Raw genomic sequence first — 21,852 nt, forward strand, 5'->3', positions numbered from 1 at the left:
ACAGTCGGTGCTCTGAGCATTCCCTGTGGGACCAGTATTAGTTTCCGATACTCCACTGCAGGTTCAATGAATTCCTTAGACATACACATTGACGATGAAACACTGAAATTACATCGGAATTAAATACAAAAGGCACAATGGCGCCATAAGTGCATGAATAGTGACTCTTCTTACAGTCGATGCTTTGAGCATTCCCTGTGAGGCCATTATTAGTTTCCGATACACCACTGCAGGTACAATGTATTCCTTGGACCTTCAAATTGACTATGAAACACAGAGATCGCATCGGAATTATATACAAAATGCACAATGCCGCCTTAAGTACAAGAATAGAGACTCTTCTTACAGTCGGTGCTTTGAGCATTCTCTTTGAGAAGAGTATTAGTTTCCGATACACCACTGCAGGTTCAATGTATTCCTTAGACATACACATTGACGATGAAACACTGAAATTACATCGGAATTAAATACAAAAGGCACAATGCCGCCATAAGTGCATGAATAGAGACTCTTCTCACAGTCGGTGCTTTGAGCATTCCCTGTGAGACCAGTATTAGTTTCCGATACACCACAGCAGGTACAATGTATTCCTTGGAACTTCCCATTGTCGATGAAACACAGAAATCGCATCGGAATTAAATACAAAAGGCACAATGCCGCCTTAAATACAAGAATTGAAACTCTTCCTACAGTCGATGTTTCGAGCATTCCCTGTGAGACCAGTATTAGTTTCCGATACACCACTCCAGGTTCAATGTTTTCCTTGGACATACTCTTTGTCGATGAAACACTGAAATTACATCGGTATTAAATACAAAAGGAACAATGCCGCCTTAACTGCAAGATGAGTGAGACTTCTTAGAGTCTGTGCTTTAATCCTTTCCTGTGAGACCAGTATTAGTTTCCGATACACCACTGCAGGTTCAATGTATTCCTTGGACCTTCGCATTGACGAAGAAACACAGAAATCGCATCGGAACTAAATACAAAAGGCACAATGCCGCAATAAGTACAAGAATAGAGACTCTTCTTACAGTCGGTGCTTTGAGCATTCCCTGTGAGACCAGTATTAGTTTCCGATACACCACTGCAGGTTCATTGTATTCCTTAGACATACACATTGACGATGAAACACTGAAATTACATTGGAATTAAATACAAAAGGCACAATGCCACCATAAGTGTAAGAATAGAGACTCCTCTTACAGTCGGTGCTTTGAGCATTTCCTGTGAGACCTGTATTAGTTTCCGATACACCACTGCAGGTACAATGTATTCCTTGTACCTTCACATTGACGATGAAACACAGAAATCGCATCGGAATTAAATGCTAAAGGCACAATGACGCCTTAAGTACAAGAATAGAGACTCTTCTAACAGTCGGTGCTTTGAGCATTCCCTGTGGGACCAGTATTAGTTTCCGATACACCAATGCAGGTTCAGTGTATTCCTTTGACATACACATTGACGATGAAACACAGAAATCGCATCAGAATTAAATACAAAATGCACAATGCCGCCTTACGTACCAGAATAGAGACTTTTCTTACAGTAGGTGCTCTGAGTATTCCCTTTGAGACCAGTATTAGTTTCTGATACACCACTGCAGGTTCAATGTATTCCTTAGACATACACATTGACAATGAAACACTGAAATTACATCGGAATTAAATACAAAAGGAACAATGCCGCCTTAAGTGCAAGAAGAAAGAGACTTCTTAAAGTCTGAGCTTTGATCCTTTCCTGTGAGACCAGTATTAGTTTCCGATACACCACTGCAGATGCAATGTATTCCTTGGACCTTCACATTGACGATGAAATACAGAAATCGCATAGGAGGTTAATACAAAAGCACAATGCCGCCTTAAGTACAAGAATACAGACTCTTCTTACAGTCGGTGCTTTGAGCTTTCCCTGTGAGACCAGTATTTGTTACCGAAACACCACTGCAGGTTCAATGTATTCCTTGGAGATACACATTGACGATGAAACACAGATATTGCATCGGAATTTTATAAAAAAGGCACAATGCCGCCATAAGTACAAGAATAGAGACTCTTCTTACAGTCGGTGCTTTGAGCATTCCCTGTGATACCAGTAATAGTTTCCGATACACCACTGCAGGTTCAATGTATTCCTAGGACCTTCACATTGACGATGAAACACAGAATTCGCATCGGAATTAAATACTAAAGGCATAATGCCGCCTTCAGTGCAAGAATAGAGACTCTTCTTACAGTCGGTGCTTTGAGCATTTCCTGTGACACCAGTATTAGTTTCCGATACACCACTGCAGGTTCAATGTATTGCTTGGACATACACATTGACGATGAAACACAGAAACCGCATCGGAATTAAATACAAAAGGCACAATGCCGCCTTACGTACAAGAATAGAGACTCATCTTACAGTCGGTGCTTTGAGCATTCCCTGTGAGACCACTATTAGTTTCCGATACACCACTCGAGGTTCAATGTATTCCTTGGACATACTCATTGACGATGAAACACTGAAATTACATCGGAATTAAATACGAAAGGAACAATTCCGCCTTAACGGCAAGATGAGTGAGACTTCTTAAAGTCTGTGCTTTGATCCTTTCCTGTGAGACCAGTATTATTTTCCGATACACCACTGCAGGTTTAATGTATTCCTTGGACCTTCGCATTGACGATGAAACACAGAGATCGAATCGGAACTAAATACAAAATGCACAATGCCGCAATAAGTACAAGAATAGAGACCCTTCTTACAGTCGGTGCTTTGAGCATTCCCTGTGAGACCACTATTAGTTTCCGATACACCACTCGAGGTTCAATGTATTCCTTGGACATACTCATTGACGATGAAACACTGAACTTACATCGGAATTAAATACAAATGCCACACTGCCGCCATAAGTGCATGAGTAGAGACTCCTCTTACAGTCGGTGCTTTGAGCATTCCCTGTGAGACCAGTATTAGTTTCCGATACACCTCTCCAGTTTCAATGTATTCCTTGGACATACTCAATGACGATGAAACACTGAAATTACATCGGAATTAAATACAAAAGGAACAATGCTGCCTTAACTGCAAGATGAGTGAGACTTCTGAGAGTCTGTGCTTTGATCCTTTCCTGTGAGCCCGATATTACTTTCCGATACACCACTGCAGGTTCAATGTATTCCTTGGACCTTCGCATTGACGATGAACCACAGAAATCGCATCGGAACTAAATACAAAATGCACAATGCCGCAATAAGTACAAGAATAGAGACCCTTCTTACAGTCGGTGCTTTGAGCATTCCCTGTGAGACCAGTCTTAGTTTCCGATACACCACTGCAGGTTCAATAAATTCCTTAGACATACACATTGACGATGAAACACTGAAATTACATTGGAATTAAATACAAAAGGCACAATGCCGCCATAAGTGCAAGAATAGAGACTCTTCTTACTGTCGGTGATTTGAGCTTTCCCTGTGAGACCAGTATTAGTTTCCGATACACCACTGCAGGTACAATGTATTCCTTGTACCTTCACATTGACGATGAAACACAGAAATCGCATCGGTATTAAATACAAAAGGCACAATGCCGCCTTAAGTACAAGAATAGAGACTCTTCGCCATAAGTGCAAGAATAGAGACACTTCTTGCAGTCGGTGCTTTGAGCTTTCCCTGTGAGACCAGTATTAGTTTCCGATACACCACTGCAGGTTCAATGTATTCCTTGGACCTGCACATTGACGAAGAAACACAGAAATCGCATCGGAATTAAGTACAAAAGGCACAATGCCGCCTTACGTACAAGAATAGAGACTCTTCTTACAGTCGGTGCTTTGAGCATTCCCTGTAAGACCAGTATTAGTTTCCGATACACCACTGAAGGTTCAATGTATTCCTTAGACATACACATTGGCGTAGAAACACTGAAATTACACTGGAATTAAATACAAAAGGCACAATGCCATCATAAGTGCAAGAATAGAGACTCCTCTTACAGTCGGTGCTTTGAGCATTCCCTGTGAGACCAGTATTAGTTTCCGATACACCACTGCAGGTACCATGTATTCCTTGTACCTTCACATTGACGATGAAACACAGAAATTGCATCGGAATTAAATACAAAAGGCACAATGCCGCATCAGTAGAAGAATAGAGACTCTACTTACAGACGGTGCTTTGAGCATTTCCTGTGAGACCAGTATTAGTTACCGCTACACCACTGCAGGTTCAATGTATTGCTTGGACATACACATTAACGATGAAACACAGAAATCGCATCCGAATTAAATACAAAAGGCACAATGCCGCCTTACCTACAAGAATAGAGACTTTTCTTACAGTCGGTGCTTTGAGCATTCCCTGTGAGACCAGTATTGGTTTCCGATACACCACTCCAGGTTCAATGTATTCCTTGGACATACTCACTAACGATGAAACACTGAAATTACATCGGAATGAAATGCAAAAGGAACAATGAAGCCTTAACTGCAAAATGAGGGAGACTTCTTAGTGTCTGTGCTTTGATCCTTTCCTGTGAGACCAGTATTAGTTTCCGATACACCACTGCAGGTTCAATGTTTTCCTTGGACCTTCGCATTGACGATGAAACACAGTAATCGCATCGGAACTAAATACAAAAGGCGCAATGCCGCAATAAGTACAAGAATAGAGACTCTTCTTACAGTCGGTTCTTTAAGCATTCCCTGTGAGAGCAGTATTAGTTTCCGATACACCACTGCAGGTTCAATGTATTCCTTAGACATACACATTGACGAACAAACACTGAAATTACACTGGAATTAAATACAAAAGGCACAATGCCATCATAAGTGCAAGAATAGAGACTCCTCTTACAGTCGGTGCTTTGAGCATTCCCAGTGAGACCAGTATTAGTTTCCGATACACCACTGCAGGTACATTGTATTCCTTGTACCTTCACATTGACGATGAAACACAGAAATCGCATCGGAACTAAATACAAAAGGCACAATGCCGCTTCAGTACAAGAATAGAGACTCTTCTTACAGACGGTGCTTTAAGCATTTCCTGTGAGACCAGTATTAGTTTCCGATACACCACTGCAGGTTCAATGTATATCTTGGACATACACATTGACGATGAAACACAGAAATCGCATCCGAATTAAATACAAAAGGCACAATGCCGCCTTACGTACAAGAATAGAGACTTTTCTTACAGTCGGTGCTTTGAGCATTCCCTGTGAGACCAGTATTGGTTTCCGATACACCACTAAAGGCTCAATGTATTCCTTGGACATACTCATTGACGATGAAACACTGAAATTACATCGGAATTAAATCCAAAAGGAACATTGAAGCCTTAACTGCAAAATGAGGGAGACTTCTCAGAGTCTGTGCTTTGATCCTTTCCTGTAAGACCAGTATTAGTTTCCGATACACCACTGCAGGTACAATGTATTCCTTGGACATACACATCGACGATGAAACGCAGAAATGGCATCGGAATTAAATACAAATGGCACAATGCTGCCATAAGTGCAAGAATAGAGACTCCTCTTACAGTCGGTGCTTTGAGCATTCCCTGTGAGACCAGTATTAGTTTCCGATACACCACTGCATTTACAATGTATTCCTTGTACCTTCACATTGACCATGAAACACAGAAATCGCATCGGAATTAAATGCAAAAGGCACAATGCCGCCTTAAGTACAAGAATAGAGACTCTTCTTACAGTCGGTGCTTTGAGCTTTCCCTGTGAGACCAGTATTAATTTCCGATACACCACCCCAGGTTCAATGTATTCCTTGGACATACTCATTGACGATGAAACACTGAAATTACATCGGAATTAAGTACAAAAGGAACAATGCCGCCTTAACGGCAAGATGAGTAAGACTTCTTAGAGTCTGTGCTTTGATCCTTTCCTGTGAGACCAGTATTAGTTTTCGATACACCACTGCAGGTGCAATGTATTCCTTGAACCTTCACATTGACGATGAAACACAGAAATCGCATCGGAATTAAATGCAAAAGGCACAATGCCGCCTTAAGTACAAGAATAGAGACTCTTCTTACAGTCGGTGCTTTGAGCATTCGCTGTGAGACCAGTATTAGTTTCCGATACACCACTCCAGGTTCAATGTATTCCTTGGACATACTCATTGACGATGAAACACTGAAATTACATCGGAATTAAATACAAAAGGAACAATGCCGCCTTAACTGCAAGATGAGTGAGACTTCTTAGAGTCTGTGCTTTAATCCTTTCCCGTGAGACCAGTATTAGTTTCCGATACACCACTGCAGGTTCAATGTATTCCTTGGACCTTCGCACTGACGAAGAAACACAGAAATCGCATCGGAACTAAATACAAAAGGCACAATGCCGCAATAAGTACAAGAATAGAGACTCTTCTTACAGTCGGTGCTCTGAGCATTCCCTGTGGGACCAGTATTAGTTTCCGATACTCCACTGCAGGTTCAATGAATTCCTTAGACATACACATTGACGATGAAACACTGAAATTACATCGGAATTAAATACAAAAGGCACAATGGCGCCATAAGTGCATGAATAGTGACTCTTCTTACAGTCGATGCTTTGAGCATTCCCTGTGAGGCCATTATTAGTTTCCGATACACCACTGCAGGTACAATGTATTCCTTGGACCTTCAAATTGACTATGAAACACAGAGATCGCATCGGAATTATATACAAAATGCACAATGCCGCCTTAAGTACAAGAATAGAGACTCTTCTTACAGTCGGTGCTTTGAGCATTCTCTTTGAGAAGAGTATTAGTTTCCGATACACCACTGCAGGTTCAATGTATTCCTTAGACATACACATTGACGATGAAACACTGAAATTACATCGGAATTAAATACAAAAGGCACAATGCCGCCATAAGTGCATGAATAGAGACTCTTCTCACAGTCGGTGCTTTGAGCATTCCCTGTGAGACCAGTATTAGTTTCCGATACACCACAGCAGGTACAATGTATTCCTTGGAACTTCCCATTGTCGATGAAACACAGAAATCGCATCGGAATTAAATACAAAAGGCACAATGCCGCCCTAAATACAAGAATTGAAACTCTTCCTACAGTCGATGTTTCGAGCATTCCCTGTGAGACCAGTATTAGTTTCCGATACACCACTCCAGGTTCAATGTTTTCCTTGGACATACTCTTTGTCGATGAAACACTGAAATTACATCGGTATTAAATACAAAAGGAACAATGCCGCCTTAACTGCAAGATGAGTGAGACTTCTTAGAGTCTGTGCTTTAATCCTTTCCTGTGAGACCAGTATTAGTTTCCGATACACCACTGCAGGTTCAATGTATTCCTTGGACCTTCGCATTGACGAAGAAACACAGAAATCGCATCGGAACTAAATACAAAAGGCACAATGCCGCAATAAGTACAAGAATAGAGACTCTTCTTACAGTCGGTGCTTTGAGCATTCCCTGTGAGACCAGTATTAGTTTCCGATACACCACTGCAGGTTCATTGTATTCCTTAGACATACACATTGACGATGAAACACTGAAATTACATTGGAATTAAATACAAAAGGCACAATGCCACCATAAGTGTAAGAATAGAGACTCCTCTTACAGTCGGTGCTTTGAGCATTTCCTGTGAGACCTGTATTAGTTTCCGATACACCACTGCAGGTACAATGTATTCCTTGTACCTTCACATTGACGATGAAACACAGAAATCGCATCGGAATTAAATGCTAAAGGCACAATGACGCCTTAAGTACAAGAATAGAGACTCTTCTAACAGTCGGTGCTTTGAGCATTCCCTGTGGGACCAGTATTAGTTTCCGATACACCAATGCAGGTTCAGTGTATTCCTTTGACATACACATTGACGATGAAACACAGAAATCGCATCAGAATTAAATACAAAATGCACAATGCCGCCTTACGTACCAGAATAGAGACTTTTCTTACAGTAGGTGCTCTGAGTATTCCCTTTGAGACCAGTATTAGTTTCAGATACACCACTGCAGGTTCAATGTATTCCTTAGACATACACATTGACAATGAAACACTGAAATTACATCGGAATTAAATACAAAAGGAACAATGCCGCCTTAAGTGCAAGAAGAAAGAGACTTCTTAAAGTCTGAGCTTTGATCCTTTCCTGTGAGACCAGTATTAGTTTCCGATACACCACTGCAGATGCAATGTATTCCTTGGACCTTCACATTGACGATGAAATACAGAAATCGCATAGGAGGTTAATACAAAAGCACAATGCCGCCTTAAGTACAAGAATACAGACTCTTCTTACAGTCGGTGCTTTGAGCTTTCCCTGTGAGACCAGTATTTGTTACCGAAACACCACTGCAGGTTCAATGTATTCCTTGGAGATACACATTGACGATGAAACACAGATATTGCATCGGAATTTTATAAAAAAGGCACAATGCCGCCATAAGTACAAGAATAGAGACTCTTCTTACAGTCGGTGCTTTGAGCATTCCCTGTGATACCAGTAATAGTTTCCGATACACCACTGCAGGTTCAATGTATTCCTAGGACCTTCACATTGACGATGAAACACAGAATTCGCATCGGAATTAAATACTAAAGGCATAATGCCGCCTTCAGTGCAAGAATAGAGACTCTTCTTACAGTCGGTGCTTTGAGCATTTCCTGTGACACCAGTATTAGTTTCCGATACACCACTGCAGGTTCAATGTATTGCTTGGACATACACATTGACGATGAAACACAGAAACCGCATCGGAATTAAATACAAAAGGCACAATGCCGCCTTACGTACAAGAATAGAGACTCATCTTACAGTCGGTGCTTTGAGCATTCCCTGTGAGACCACTATTAGTTTCCGATACACCACTCGAGGTTCAATGTATTCCTTGGACATACTCATTGACGATGAAACACTGAAATTACATCGGAATTAAATACGAAAGGAACAATTCCGCCTTAACGGCAAGATGAGTGAGACTTCTTAAAGTCTGTGCTTTGATCCTTTCCTGTGAGACCAGTATTATTTTCCGATACACCACTGCAGGTTTAATGTATTCCTTGGACCTTCGCATTGACGATGAAACACAGAGATCGAATCGGAACTAAATACAAAATGCACAATGCCGCAATAAGTACAAGAATAGAGACCCTTCTTACAGTCGGTGCTTTGAGCATTCCCTGTGAGACCACTATTAGTTTCCGATACACCACTCGAGGTTCAATGTATTCCTTGGACATACTCATTGACGATGAAACACTGAACTTACATCGGAATTAAATACAAATGCCACACTGCCGCCATAAGTGCATGAGTAGAGACTCCTCTTACAGTCGGTGCTTTGAGCATTCCCTGTGAGACCAGTATTAGTTTCCGATACACCTCTCCAGTTTCAATGTATTCCTTGGACATACTCAATGACGATGAAACACTGAAATTACATCGGAATTAAATACAAAAGGAACAATGCTGCCTTAACTGCAAGATGAGTGAGACTTCTGAGAGTCTGTGCTTTGATCCTTTCCTGTGAGCCCGATATTACTTTCCGATACACCACTGCAGGTTCAATGTATTCCTTGGACCTTCGCATTGACGATGAACCACAGAAATCGCATCGGAACTAAATACAAAATGCACAATGCCGCAATAAGTACAAGAATAGAGACCCTTCTTACAGTCGGTGCTTTGAGCATTCCCTGTGAGACCAGTCTTAGTTTCCGATACACCACTGCAGGTTCAATAAATTCCTTAGACATACACATTGACGATGAAACACTGAAATTACATTGGAATTAAATACAAAAGGCACAATGCCGCCATAAGTGCAAGAATAGAGACTCTTCTTACTGTCGGTGATTTGAGCTTTCCCTGTGAGACCAGTATTAGTTTCCGATACACCACTGCAGGTACAATGTATTCCTTGTACCTTCACATTGACGATGAAACACAGAAATCGCATCGGTATTAAATACAAAAGGCACAATGCCGCCTTAAGTACAAGAATAGAGACTCTTCGCCATAAGTGCAAGAATAGAGACACTTCTTGCAGTCGGTGCTTTGAGCTTTCCCTGTGAGACCAGTATTAGTTTCCGATACACCACTGCAGGTTCAATGTATTCCTTGGACCTGCACATTGACGAAGAAACACAGAAATCGCATCGGAATTAAATACAAAAGGCACAATGCCGCCTTACGTACAAGAATAGAGACTCTTCTTACAGTCGGTGCTTTGAGCATTCCCTGTAAGACCAGTATTAGTTTCCGATACACCACTGAAGGTTCAATGTATTCCTTAGACATACACATTGGCGTAGAAACACTGAAATTACACTGGAATTAAATACAAAAGGCACAATGCCATCATAAGTGCAAGAATAGAGACTCCTCTTACAGTCGGTGCTTTGAGCATTCCCTGTGAGACCAGTATTAGTTTCCGATACACCACTGCAGGTACCATGTATTCCTTGTACCTTCACATTGACGATGAAACACAGAAATTGCATCGGAATTAAATACAAAAGGCACAATGCCGCATCAGTAGAAGAATAGAGACTCTACTTACAGACGGTGCTTTGAGCATTTCCTGTGAGACCAGTATTAGTTACCGCTACACCACTGCAGGTTCAATGTATTGCTTGGACATACACATTAACGATGAAACACAGAAATCGCATCCGAATTAAATACAAAAGGCACAATGCCGCCTTACCTACAAGAATAGAGACTTTTCTTACAGTCGGTGCTTTGAGCATTCCCTGTGAGACCAGTATTGGTTTCCGATACACCACTCCAGGTTCAATGTATTCCTTGGACATACTCACTAACGATGAAACACTGAAATTACATCGGAATGAAATGCAAAAGGAACAATGAAGCCTTAACTGCAAAATGAGGGAGACTTCTTAGTGTCTGTGCTTTGATCCTTTCCTGTGAGACCAGTATTAGTTTCCGATACACCACTGCAGGTTCAATGTTTTCCTTGGACCTTCGCATTGACGATGAAACACAGTAATCGCATCGGAACTAAATACAAAAGGCGCAATGCCGCAATAAGTACAAGAATAGAGACTCTTCTTACAGTCGGTTCTTTAAGCATTCCCTGTGAGAGCAGTATTAGTTTCCGATACACCACTGCAGGTTCAATGTATTCCTTAGACATACACATTGACGAACAAACACTGAAATTACACTGGAATTAAATACAAAAGGCACAACGCCATCATAAGTGCAAGAATAGAGACTCCTCTTACAGTCGGTGCTTTGAGCATTCCCAGTGAGACCAGTATTAGTTTCCGATACACCACTGCAGGTACATTGTATTCCTTGTACCTTCACATTGACGATGAAACACAGAAATCGCATCGGAACTAAATACAAAAGGCACAATGCCGCTTCAGTACAAGAATAGAGACTCTTCTTACAGACGGTGCTTTAAGCATTTCCTGTGAGACCAGTATTAGTTTCCGATACACCACTGCAGGTTCAATGTATATCTTGGACATACACATTGACGATGAAACACAGAAATCGCATCCGAATTAAATACAAAAGGCACAATGCCGCCTTACGTACAAGAATAGAGACTTTTCTTACAGTCGGTGCTTTGAGCATTCCCTGTGAGACCAGTATTGGTTTCCGATACACCACTAAAGGCTCAATGTATTCCTTGGACATACTCATTGACGATGAAACACTGAAATTACATCGGAATTAAATCCAAAAGGAACATTGAAGCCTTAACTGCAAAATGAGGGAGACTTCTCAGAGTCTGTGCTTTGATCCTTTCCTGTAAGACCAGTATTAGTTTCCGATACACCACTGCAGGTACAATGTATTCCTTGGACATACACATCGACGATGAAACGCAGAAATGGCATCGGAATTAAATACAAATGGCACAATGCCGCCTTAAGTACAAGAATAGAGAGTCTTCTTACAGTCGGTGCTTTGAGCATTCCCTGTGAGACCAGTATTAGTTTCCGTTACACCACTGCAGGTTCAATGTATTCCTTGGACCCTCACATTGACGATGAAAAACAGAAGTCGCATTGGAATTAAATACAACAGGCACATTGCCGACTTATGTACAAGAGTAGAGACTCTTCTTACAGTCGGTGCTTTGAGCATTTCCTGTGAGACCAGTTTTAGTTTCCGATACACCTCAGCAGATTTAATGTATTCCTTGGACCTTCACATTGACGATGAAACACAGAAATCGCATCGGAATTAAGTACAAAAGGCACAATGCCGATTTAAGTACAAGAATAGAGACTCTTCTTACAGTCAATGCTTTGAGCATTCCGTGTGAGACCAGTATTAGTTTCCGATACACGACTGCAGGTTCAATGTATTCCTTGGACGTTCACATTGACGATGAAATACAGAAATCGCATAGGAATTAAATACAAAAGCACAATGCCGCCTTAAGTACAAGAATACAGACTCTTCTTACAGTCGGTGCTTTGAGCTTTCCCTGTGAGACCAGTATTTGTTTCCGATACACCACTGCAGGTTCAATGTATTCCTTGGAGATACACATTGACGATGAAACACAGATATTGCATCGGAATTTTATAAAAAAGGCACAATGCCGCCATAAGTACAAGAATAGAGACTCTTCGTACACTCGGTGCTTTGAGCAATCCCTGTGAGACCAGTATTAGTTTCCGATACACCTCAGCAGGTTTAATGTATTCCTTGGACCTTCACATTGACGATGAAACACTGTAATTACATCGGAATTAAGTACAAAAGGAACAATGCCGCCTTAAGTACAAATATACAGACTCTTCTTAGAGTCGATGCTTTGAGCATTCCCTGTGAGACCAGTATTAGTTTCCTATACATTAGTGCAGGTGCAGTGTATTCCTTGGACATACACATTGACGATGAAACACTGAAATTACATCGGAATTAAATACAAAAGGCACAATGCCGCCTTATGTACAAGAATAGAGACTCTTCTTAAGTCGGTGCTTTGAGCATTCCCTGTGAGACCAGTGATAGTTTCCGATACACCACTCCAGGTTCAAAGTATTCCTTGGACCTTCAAATTGACCATGAAACACAGAAATGGCATCGGATTTAAATACAAAAGCCATAATGCCGCCTGAAGTACAAGAATAGAGACTTTTCGTACAGTCGGTGCCTTGAGCATTCCCTGTGAGACTAGTCTTAGTTTCCGATACAGCACTGCAGGTTCAATGTATTCCTCTGACATACACATTGACGACAAAACACTAAAACCACATCGGAATTAAATACAAAAGGCACAATGCCGCCATAAGTGCAAGAAGAGAGAGACTTCTTAGAGTCTGAGCTTTGATCCTATCCTGTGCGACCTGTATTAGTTTTCGATACGCCACTGCAGGTTCAATGTATTCCTTGGACCTTCAAATTGACGATGATACACAGAATTCGCATCGGAATTAAATACAAAAGGCACAATGCCGCCTTAAGTACAAGAATAGAGACTCTTCTTACAGTCGGTGTTTTGAGCATTCCCTGTGAGACCGGTATTAGTTTCCGATTCACCACTGCAGGTTCAATGTATACCTTGGACCTTCACATTGACGATGAAACACAGAAATCGCATCGGAATCAAATACAAAAGGCACAATGCCGCCTTAAGTACAAGAATAGAGACTCTTCTTACAGTCGGAGTTTTGAGCATTCCCTGTAAAACCAGTATTAGTTTCCGCTACACCTCTGCAGGTTCAGTTTGTTCCTGGGACCTTCACATTGACGGTGAAACACAGAAATCGCTTCGGAATTAAATACAAAACGCACAATGCCGCCTTAAGTACAAGAATAAAGACTCTTCTTACAGTCGGTGTTTGAGCATTCCCTGTGACACCAGTATTAGTTTCCGATACACCTCTGCAGGTTCAATGTATTCCTTGGACCTTCACATTGACGATGAAACGCAGAAATCGCATCGGAATTAAATACAAAAGGCACAAAGCCGCCTTAAGTACAAGAATGGAGACTCTTCTTACAGTCGGTGCTTTGAGCATTCCCTGTGAGACCAGGATTAGTTTCCGATACGCCACTGCAGGTTCAATGTATTCCTTGGACCTTCAAATTGACGATGATACACAGAAATCGCATCGGAATTAAATACAAAAGGCACAATGCCGCCTTAAGTACAAGTATAGAAACTCTTCTTACAGTCGGTGCTTTGAGCATTCCCTGTGAGACCAGTATAAGTTTCCGATACACCACTGTAAGTTCAATGTATTCCTTGGACCTTCACATTGACGATGAAACACAGAAATCGCATAGCAATTAAATACAAAAGGCACAATGCCGCCTTAAGTACCAGAATAGAGACTCTTCTTACAGTCGGTGCTTTGAGCATTCCCTGTGAGACCAGTATTAGTTTCCGCTACACCTCTGCAGGTTCAGTTTATTCCTTGGACCTTCACATTGACGATGAAACACAGAAATGGTATCGGAATTAAATACAAAAGGCACAATGGCGATTTAAGTACAAGAATACAAACTTGTCTTACAGTCGGTGCTTTGAGCATTCCCTGTGAGACCAGTATTAGTTTCCGCTACACCTCTGCAGGTTCAATGTAATCCTTGGACCTTCACATTGACGATGAAACGCAGAAATCGCATCGGAATTAAATACAAAAGGCACAATGCCGCCTTAAGTACAAGAATAGAGACTCTTCTTACAATCGGTGCTTTGAGCATTCCCTGTGAGACCAGTATTAGTTTCCGATACGCCACTGCAGGTTCAATGTATTCCTTGGACCTTCAAATTGACGATGATACACAGAAATCGCATCGGAATTAAATACAAAAGGCACAAAGCCGCCTTCAGTACAAGAATAGAAACTCTTCTTACAGTCGGTGTTTTGAGTATTGCCTGTGAGACCAGTATTAATTTCCGATACACCACTGCAGTTTCAATGTATTCCTTGGACCTTCACATTGACGATGAAACACAGAAATCACATCGAAATTAAATACAAAAGGCACAATTCCGCCTTAAGTACAAGAATAGGGACTCTTCTTACAGTCGGTGCTTTGAGCATTCCCTGTGAAACCAGTATTAGTTTCCGCTACACCTCTGCAGGATCAGTTTGTTCCTTGGACCTTCACATTGACGGTGAAAGACAGAAATGGCATCGGAATTAAATACAAAAGGCACAATGCCGCCTTAAGTACAAGAATAGAGACTCTTCATATAGTCGGTGCTTTGAGCATTCCCTGTGAGACCAGTATTAGTTTCCGATACACCACTGCAGGTTCAATGTATTCCTTGGACCTTCACATTGACGATGAAACACAGAAATGGCATCGGAATTAAATACAAAAGGCACAATGCCGCCTTAAGTACAAGAATAGAGACTCTTCTTACGGTTGGTGCTTTGAGCACGCCCTGTGAGACCAGTATTAGTTTCCGCTACATCTGTGCAGGTTCAGTTTATTCCTTGGACCTTCACATTGACGATGAAACACAGAAATGGCATCGGAATTAAATACAAAAGGCACAATGCCGCCATAAGTACAAGAATAGAGACTCTTCTTACAGTCGGTTTTTTGAGCATTCCCTGTGAGACCAGTATTAGTTTCCGATACACCACTGCAGGTTCAATGTATTCCTTGGACCTTCACATTGACGATGAAACACAGAAATCGCATCGGAATTAAATACAAAAGGCACAATGCCGCCTTAAGTACAAGAATAGAGACTCTTCTTACAGTCGGTGCTTTGAGCATTCCCTGTGAGACCAGTATTAATTTCCGATACACCACTGCAGGTTCAATGTATTCCTTGGACCTTCACATTGACGATGAACCACAGAAATCGCATCGGAATTAAATCCAAAACGCACAATGCCGCCTTAAGTACAAGAATACAGACTCTTCTTACGGTCGGTGCTTTGAGCATTCCCTGTGAGACCAGTATTAGTTTCCGATACACCACTGCAGGTTCAATGTATTCCTTGGACCTTCACATTGACGATGAAACACAAATTTCGCATCGGAATCAAATACAAAATGCATAATGCCGCCTAAAGTACTAGAATAGAGACTCTTCTTACAGTCGGTGTTTTGAGTATTCCCTGTGAGACCAGTATTAAATTCCTATACACCACTGCAGGTTCAACGTATTCCTTGGACCTTCAAGTTGACGATGATACACAGAAATCGCATCGTAATTAAATACAAAAGGCACAGTGCCGCCTTAAGTACAAGAATAGAGACTCTTCTTTCAGTCGGTGCTTTGAGCATACCCTGTGAGACCAGTATTAGTTTCCGATACGCCACTGCAGGTTCAATGTATTCCTTGTACCTTCAAAATGACGATGATACACAGAAATCGCATCGGAATTAAATACAAAAGGCACAATGCCGCCTTAAGTACAAGAATAGAGACTCTCCTTACAGTCGGTGCTTTGAGGATTCCCTGTGAGACCAGTATTAGTTTCCGATCCACCACTGCAGGTTCAGTTTATTCCTTGGACATTCACAATGACGATGAAACACAGAAATCGCATCGGAATGAAATACAAAAGGCACAATGCCGCCTTAAGTACAAGAATAGAGACTCTTCTTACAGTCGGTGCTTTGAGCATTCCCTGTGAGACCAGTATTAGATTCCGATACACCACTACAGATTCAATGTATTCCTTGGACCTTCAAATTGACGATGATACACAGAAATCGCATCGGAATTAAATACAAAAGGCACAATGCCGCCTTAAGTACAAGAATAGAGACTCTTCTTACAGTCGGTGCTTTGAGCATGCCCTGTGAGACCAGTATTAGTTTCCGATACACCACTGCAGGTTCAGTGTATTCCTTGGACCTTCAAATTGACGATGATACACAGAAATCGCATCTGAATTAAATACAAAAGGCACAATGCCGCCTTAAGTACAAGAATAAGGACTCTTCTTACAGTCGGTGCTTTGAGCATTCCCTGTGAGACTAGTATTAGTTTCCGATACGCCACGGCAGGTTCAGTGTATTCCTTGGACCTTCAAATTGACGATGAAACACAGAAATCGCATCGGAATTAAATACAAAAGGCACAATGCCGCCTTAAGTACAAGAATAGAGACTCTTCTTACAGTCGGTGCTTTGAGCATTCCCTGTGAGACCAGTAACAGTATTCGATACACCACTGCAGGTTCAATCTATTTCTTGGACATACAAATTGACGATGAAACACTGAAATTACATCGGAATTAAATACAAAAGGAACAATGCCGCCTTAAGTACAAGAATAGAGACTCTTCTTACCGTCGGTGCTTTGAGCATTCCTTGTGAGACCAGTATTAGTTTCCGATACACCACTGGAGGTTCAATGAATTCCTTGGACATTCACATTAACGATGAAACACTGAAATTACATCGGAATTAAATACTAAGGCACAATGCCGCCTTAAGTACAAGAATAGAGACTCTTCTTACCGTCGGTGCTTTGAGCATTCCCTGTGAGATCAGTGTTAGTTTCCGCTACACCTCTGCAGGTTCAGTCTATTCCTTGGACCTTCGCATTGACGATGAAACACAGAAATGGCATCAGAATTAAATACAAAAGGCACAATGCCGCCTTAAGTACAAGAATAGAGACTCTTCTTACAGTCGGTGCTTTGAGCATTCCCTGTGAGACCAGTATTAGTTTCCGATACACCACTGCAGGTTCAATGTATTCCTTGGACCTTCACATTGACTATGAAACACAGAAATCGCATCGGAATCAAATACAAAAGGCACAATGCCGCCTTAAGTACAAGAATAGAGACTCTTCTTACAGTCGGTGCTTTGAGCATTCCCTGTGAGACCAGATATAGTATCCGATACACCACTGCAGGTTCAAACTATTCCTTGGACATACACATTGACGACGAAACACTCTAATTACATCGGAATTAAATACAAAAGGAACAATGCTGCCTTAAGTACACGAATAGAGACTCTTCCTACCGTCGGTGCTTTGAGCATTCCCTATGAGACCAGTATTTGTTTCCGATACACCACTAGAGGTTCAATGAATTCCTAGGTCATTCACACTGACGATGAAACACTGAAATTACGTCGGAATTAAATACAAAAGGCACAATGCCGCCTTAAGTACAAGAAAATAGACTCTTCTTACCGTCGGTGCTTTGAGCATTCCCTGTGAGACCAGTATTAGTTTCCGCTACACCTCTTCAGGTTTAGTTTATTCCTTGGACCTTCACATTGACGATGAAACACAGAATTGGCATCGGAATTAAATACAAAAGACACAATGCCGCCTTAAGTACAAGAATTGAGACTCTTCTTACTGTCGGTGCTTTGAGCATTCCCTGTGAGACCAGTATTAGATTCCGATACACCACTGCAGGTTCAATGTATTCCTTGGACCTTCAAATTGACGATGATACACAGAAATCGCATCGGAATTAAATACAAAAGGCACAATGCCGCCTTAAGTACAAGAAGAGAGACTCTTCTTACAGTCGGTGCTTTGAGCATTCCCTGTGAGACCAGTATTAGTTTCCGATTCACCACTGCAGGTTCAATGTATTCCTTGGACCTTCACATTGACGATGAAAAACAGAAATCGCATCGGAATTAAATCCAAAACGCACAATGCCGCCTTGAGTACAAGAATACAGAGTCTACTTACAGTCGGTGCTTTGAGCATTCCCTGTGAGACCAGTATTAGTTTCCGATACACCACTGCAGGTTCAATGTATTCCTTGGACCTTCACATTGACGATGAAACACAGAAATCGCATCGGAATCAAATGCAAAAGGCACAATGCCGCCTTAAGTACAAGAATAGAGACTCTTCTTACAGTCGGTGCTTTGAGCTTTCCCTGTGAGACCAGTTATAGTATCCGATACACCACTGCAGGTTCAAACTATTCCTTGGACATACACATTGACGATGAAACACTGTAATTACATCGGAATTAAATACAAAAGGAACAATGCCGCCTTATGTACAAGAATAGAGACTCTTCCTACCGTCGGTGCTTTGAGCATTCCCTATGAGACCAGTATTTGTTTCCGATACACCACTGGAGGTTCAATGAATTCCTAGGTCATTCACATTGACGATGAAACACTGAAATTACATCGGAATTAAATGCAAAAGGCACAATGCCGCCTTAAGTACAAGAATAGAGACTCTTCTTACCGTCGGTGCTTTGAGCATTCCCTGTGAGACCAGTATTAGATTCCGATACACCACTGCAGGTTCAATGTATTCCTTGGACCTTCACATTGACGATGAAACACAGAAATCGCACCGATATTAAATCCAAAACGCACAATGCAACCTTAAGTACAAGAATAGAGACACTTCTTATAGTCGGTGTTTTGAGCATTCCCTGTGAGACCAGTAATAGTATCCGATACACCACTGCAGGTTCAATCAATTCCTTGGACATACACATTGACGATAAAACACAGAAAGTACATCGAAATTAAATACAGAAGGAACAATGCCGCCTTAAGTACAAGAATAGAGACTCTTCTTACCGTCGGTGCTTTGAGCATTCCCTGTGAGACCAGTATTAGTTTCCGATACACCACTGGAGGTTCCATGAATTCCTTGGACGTTCACATTGACGATGAAACACTGAAATTACATCGGAAATAAATACAAAAGGGACAAAGCCGCCTTAAGTACAAGAATAGAGACTCTTCTTACCGTCGGTGCTTTGAGCATTCCCTGTGAGACCAGTATTAGATTCCAATACACCACTGCAGGTTCAATGTATTCCTTGGACCTTCACATTGACGATGAAACACAGAAATCGCACCGGAATTAAATCCAAAACGCACAATGCAACCTTAAGTACAAGAATAGAGACACTTCTTATAGTCGGTGCTTTGAGCATTCCCTGTGAGACCAGTAATAGTATCCGATACACCACTGCAGGTTCAATCAATTCCTTGGACATACACATTAACGATGAAACACAGAAATTACATCGGAATTAAATACAAAACGCACAATGCCGCCATAAGTACAAGAATAGAGACTCTTCCCGATAGTTGGTGCTTTGAGCATTCCCTGTGAGACCAGTATTAGTTTCCGATACACCACTGCAGGTTCATTGTATTCCTTGGACCTTCACATTGACGAAGAAACACAGAAATGGCATCGGAATTAAATCCAAAACGCACAATGCCGCCTTAAGTACAAGAATAGAGACTCTTCTAACAGTCGGTGCTTTGAGCATTCCCTGTGAGACCAGTATTATTTTCCTTTACACCTCTGCAGGTTCAGTTTACTCCTTGGACCTTCACATTGACGATGAAACACAGAAATCGCATCGGAATTGAATACAAATAGCACAATGCCGCCTTAAGTACAAGAATAGAGACTCCTCTTACAGTCTGTGCTTTGAGCATTCCCTGTGAGGCCAGTAATAGTATCCGATACACCACTGCAGGTTCAATCTATTCCTTGGACACACACATTAACGATGAAACACAGAAATTACATCGGAATTAAATACAAAAGGAACAATGCCGCCTTAAGTACAAGAGTAGAGACTCTTCTTACCGTCGGTGCTTTGAGCATTCCCTGTGAGACCAGTATTAATTTCCGATACACCACTGCAGGTTCAATGTATTCCTTGGACCTTCACATTGACGATGGAACACTGAAATTACATCGGAATTAAATACAAAAGGCACAATGCCGCCTTAAGTACAAGATCAGAGACTCTTCTTACAGTCGGTGCTTAGAGCATTCCCTGTGAGACCAGTAATAGTATCCGATACACCACTGCAGGTTCAATCTATTCCTTTGACATACACATTGACGATGAAACACAGAAATCGCATCGGAATCAAATACAAAAGGCACAATGCCGCCTTAAGTACAAGAATAGAGACTCTTCTTACAGTCGGTGCTTTGAGCATTCCCTGTGAGACCAGTTATAGTATCCGATACACCACTGCAGGTTCAAACTATTCCTTGGACATACACATTGACGATGAAACACTGTAATTACATCGGAATTAAATACAAAAGGAACAATGCCGCCTTATGTACAAGAATAGGGACCCTTCCTACCGTCGGTGCTTTGAGCATTCCCTATGAGACCAGTATTTGTTTCCGATACACCACTGGAGGTTCAATGAATTCCTAGGTCATTCACATTGACAATGAAACACTGAAATTACATCGGAATTAAATACAAAAGGCACAATGCCGCCTTGAGTACAAGAATAGAGACTCTTCTTACCGTCGGTGCTTTGAGCATTCCCTGTGAGACCAGTATTAGTCTCCGCTACACCTCTTCAGGTTTAGTTTATTCCTTGGACCTTCACATTGACGATGAAACACAGAAATGGCATCGGAATTAAATGCAAAACGCACAATGCAAACTTAAGTACAAGAATAGAGACTCTCCTTACCGTCGGTGCTTTGAGAATTCCCTGTGAGACCACTATTAGTTTCCGATACACCACTGGAGGTTCCATGAAATCCTTGGACATTCACATTGACGATGAAACACTGAAATTACATCGGAGATAAATACAAAAGGCACAATGCCGCCTTAAGTACAAGAATAGAGACTCTTCTTACAGTCGGTTCTTTGAGCATTCCCTGTGAGACCAGTATTAGTTTCCGATACACCACTGCAGGTTCAATGTATTCCTTGGACCTTCACATTGACGATGAAACACAGAAATGGCATCGGAATTAAATACAAAAGGCACAATGCCGCCTTAAGTACAAGAATAGAGACTCTTCTTACTGTCGGTGCTTTGAGCATTCCCTGTGAGACCAGTATTAATTTCCGATACACCACTGCAGGTTCAATGTATTCCTTGGACCTTCACATTGACGATGAAACACAGAAATCGCATCGGAATTAAATCCAAAACG

Source organism: Schistocerca americana, chromosome 5, assembly GCF_021461395.2.
Source record: "Schistocerca americana isolate TAMUIC-IGC-003095 chromosome 5, iqSchAmer2.1, whole genome shotgun sequence".
Classification (NCBI taxonomy): domain Eukaryota; kingdom Metazoa; phylum Arthropoda; class Insecta; order Orthoptera; family Acrididae; genus Schistocerca; species Schistocerca americana.